Raw genomic sequence first — 4,630 nt, 5'->3', positions numbered from 1 at the left:
CGGATGGGAGCGTCTCTGCGGGGAAGGTACTGTCCAGAGAAAAGACCAGCAAGGAAGAGAAGGTTAACGGCATCCCTGACATCCTTGGTGTGCAGTCCCAGCAAAGCTTTAAGAAGTGTGCAGTGTGAGCTCAGGACCTGAGTGGGTAGCCCTGTGGGCTGTGATCTTGTGAATAATTACATGGCAAGCATGAATCTTCAAGAAGGTTTGTATCCCGATAACTCAGATGACTGTTTTCAGAGAAAGCTCTTGAATCTTTGGGTCTCTTAGGTCCCTGGATAAGTGAGGTGTCCTCTTGCGGGCAAACAAAGCCTTGTCATATGCACCACATCTCAAAGGTTTCTGAAGTTAGAATTGACAGTGCCAGGTAAAGCTGGGCTTTTTCTGCTGTATCTTCCAACCATACACCTCTGAGTCTCCAACAGACACACACACACACACACACACACACACACACACACACACACACACAAAGAGGAGAGAGGGAGGGTGGAGAAGAGAGAGAACAAAATAGTTGACAAAGTTTATTTTTGTCTTTTCTTTTTCCCTTCCTCCTCCCAGTCCTGTCTGATGCTTTTTGGGGTCTACGTGACTAAATGGAAAGAGGGAGGTTGGAAGAAAGGGTGTAATAATGAAGAAAGGAAGGAATGCGGGGAGGAGGGATGAAAGTAAGAGGGAGGAAGGATGGTGGGCAAGAGGAGAGGGAGGAGGGAGGAAGGAGGGAGGATCCAAATTGCAGAGGGAGGAAGCCAAGCTTTTCTTTCTCATCTTGTTACCCTGTGACTGCAGAAGTGAGACCCATGTGCATAAATGTATTTGTAAAAATTTCTCCTTGGAAAAAAATTGATCAGAACCCTGAAATCGCTCTGAGAGGCTCATTCTGGCCCTACTAAGAAGGAGGCAGGCATCCCATTAAGAGGAGTTGTTGGGCTGGAGATTGACCTTAGTTCTGTTTTGGGCTTCACAGGTGATTTCTGATTCAAACTGATGCAAGAGTTCACTAAACATCCCAACAACTGGAGGATGTCACTGGGTTGCTAACTGCATGTATCCAACATTAGGGGAAAATCCCTAATAAATACTGGGAGGTGTCTTTGTGCCCAGCCCCGTGCAAGGTGCTTTATATAAATTCAATCCCAGCTAGCATTTAGCTTCAATCGGCAAGGCCTCGAAGGCCAATTTAAATGGTTCTCAAGTCCCCTTAATCTCTAGGGTGGTAGAGGGAGGCATTTGCTGGGAAAATAGAAAGCCCCTTTATATTCTCTAACCTCAGAGACCACCCACCCCAGCAGTTAGTGCTTTGTGACAAAGAAAGCCATCGAATTAACAAGGCATGAGTTTGATGAAATATTGGTGAAATAAATGTTTCACACATAGCAAAAAAACAAATATAAATGAAGTCACCTTGTAAATTCTTGGGATGGGGATGTCGGTAGTTTAGCAGAGATGACACTGTGGCTTGCCAACATTAGTTAGCTAAAGCCACAACAGAAGAAGATAAGTAACTTCTATAAGAAATTAACTTTTAGGACTCTACCTGAAATTCAGGCAGCGTTCTCATGCTTAAGGTCAGAAAGAAGTATTTCTTGGTACCTTCGTTGGTGAAATGTAATCTAAAAGTCATATTATATGTTTAGAAATATAGTTAAATAAGTAATTAGTTCTAGCATTCTGTAGCACAGAAGAGTGGCTGTAGCTACAGCAGTGTGTATTTCAAAGTGTCCAGAAGAGCCCAAAGGTGACCAACATAGAACACATGATAAATAAGCGTCCAAGTGTTATTGTGGCAATAAAGGTCTTTTTACCCAAACTTGTGGTCAGGAGACTTTACTCTCTGGCCTTGATGGAGATGGAACATTCCGTCCAGGGTCAGCTCCATCACTTGGTTAAGGAAGCACCCGAGAAAGCAGATTCCCCTTCAGCCATACTAAAAAGAGAGGTAAAATAACTAGTTCTTCAACGAGATAGTTAGTATGCGTTTCCTTCCCATAGTCCCCACCTCTAGTGCAATGGCTCAGGGGGCGTGTGCATGCAGCTTCACAAGTCTGCCTGCTTCTCAGAAAAGCGCAATTTGTTTTCTACTCCCCTTCTAAGTGTGATTTCCTTAGCACTTCAGGGTTCTCCAAAACTTTTAGTTTTTTTTTTACTCTTTCTCTGAAGCCTCCTACCTCCTCATGTGGATGCTCATCAGTCACTTATTAGTCCATGCCTGTCTGAGCAGTGTGCCTTTCCCTATCCGGTCTCTCCTCCACTCTTAGGGCCACTGGTGAGATTTAAGACTTGCCTGCCCTGGAAGTTTTTCTTTTAAACGCCAAGAAAAGTTACCCTTTTAGAGTCCATTTTTTCTTTTTTCTTTTTTTTTTTTTTTTTTTTTTTTTTTTTTTTTTTTTTTTTTTTTTTTTTTTTTTTTTTTCGAGACAGGGTTTCTCTGTGTAGTCCTGGCTGTCCTGGAACTCACTCTGTAGACCAGGTTGTCTCGATCTGCCTGTCTCTGCCTCCCAAGTGCTGGGATTAAAGGCGTGCATCACCACTGCCCGACTCTTAGAGTGCATTTTTAAATTCTATTATTAATGAAACTAAGAACCCCAAGATGGGACCTCAGTATCCCTTGTATCACCAGGAAACAGAAATGCTATTGCCTTGACACACCTGCAGACATAAACTGAATTCTTGTGTTATTATTCATAACTACATGTAATCATTCTATTGATAAAATAGGATTTAAATACTGTAAAACTAGGAAGAGACAGGAGTTAGCTCACCATGGGAATTAAAGGTGGGGCCCCTGGTGTATCAGAGCATGAAGCACACATAATCACTTTCCTTCCCTGGGGTGAACACCTTCTATCTGGACCCAGAGCATGCATGGGGGGATGGGGACCCCCATCACACTCCAAGTGTAAGATCCACAAAAGCACGGCAGTACATGTTCCTCGGGGCCCCTCCCACTTGTGGAACTTCATTTCTCATCGTTAGTTCATGAATCTGCCTCACTCTGCTTGCTGCTAGGTCTTGTTCCCTTGCTCTTTTGGAAGCCACGGGTGAAATTGGTGACCATCAACCAGCACTTTACACCCCACAAGTCAAGCTCACCACATGTGGAGAAAGACTCTGTTGTCCTCACAAACCCCTATCAGAGGGATGCGCCCAGCCCCCATGTTTGTTGGTGCTCCTGGAGTCCCCCTCTGCAGAGCTAATGCCAATTACAAGTGCCACTCAGCATAGGTTGTTGAATGAGGCATGAAAACCACTGTGTCTCAACTGGGAGAAATCCAGTGTAGAATAGGAACACATCCACAGACACACACACAGACACACACACACAGGCACAGACACACAGACATACACACACAGGCACAGATACATAGACACACACACACACACATACAGGCACAGACACACACACAGGCACACACAGACACACACACACACATACAGGCACAGACACAGACACAGGCACAAACACACAGACACACACACACAGGCACAGACATACAGACACATACACACAGGCACAGATATACAGACACACACACACACACATAGGCACAGACACACACACAGACACACACACACAGGCACAGACACACAGACATACACACACAGGCACAGATACACAGACACACACACACACATACGGGCACAGACACACACACAGGCACACACAGACACAGACACAGACACAGACACACAGCACAGACACACAGACACATACACACAGGCACAGATACACAGACACAGACACACACACATAGGCATAGACACACACACACAGGCACACACAGACACATACACACAGGCACAGATACACAGACACACACACACACACACATAGGCACAGACACACACACATACACACAGGCACACACAGACACAGACACAGACACACACAGACACATTCAGACACATACATACACAGATACATAGACACATAGGCACATACACATACACCCAGACACAGACATAGGCACAGACATTCAGACACAGGCACAGACTTAGACACAGACACAGACACATACACATACACATAGACACACTCAGACACAGACACAGACACAGACACACACACACACACACACACACACACACACACACACACCGCTACAGTCCTTACTCAAGAACAGATACACAAAGTGAGCAGCACAACATACTTTGTTTTTCAGATTCCCAGGCAGAATTCTTTGCTATCTCTGGTCTGAACCCTTCAAAATCAGGAAAACTATCAACTTCCACTGAGAACTCTTGGGCATTTAAAGCAGAGGGGAGGGCCCACTTTTCCAGCCATCTTTATTCAGGGACAGCAGAAGCAGGCAGGGAAGGGAACCATAAACTCACCAGAATTTCGGCTCCTTCTGCCTTACCTCTGAGGGAACTTGCAGGCTAGGAAGTGCGGATGGCTCATTACCATGACAAAGGTTGTAACAACCGGACAAGAAGCTGAACAAAAGACATCCAGCACTCTATTTGCAAGTCCAGGATTGTGTTTGTAATCTCTTTTTGCTGGAGAAAGAGACCACCAGAAAAAAGCTAAAAACACAATGGGAAGCTGGAATCCACAAGGCTGAGACGCCAGAGGGATCAGCCTAGGACACACACATACACACACACACACACACACACACACACGCAC

Source organism: Mastomys coucha, unplaced genomic scaffold (assembly GCF_008632895.1).
Source record: "Mastomys coucha isolate ucsf_1 unplaced genomic scaffold, UCSF_Mcou_1 pScaffold7, whole genome shotgun sequence".
Classification (NCBI taxonomy): Eukaryota; Metazoa; Chordata; class Mammalia; order Rodentia; family Muridae; genus Mastomys; species Mastomys coucha.
This window is presented reverse-complemented; position numbering follows the sequence as displayed.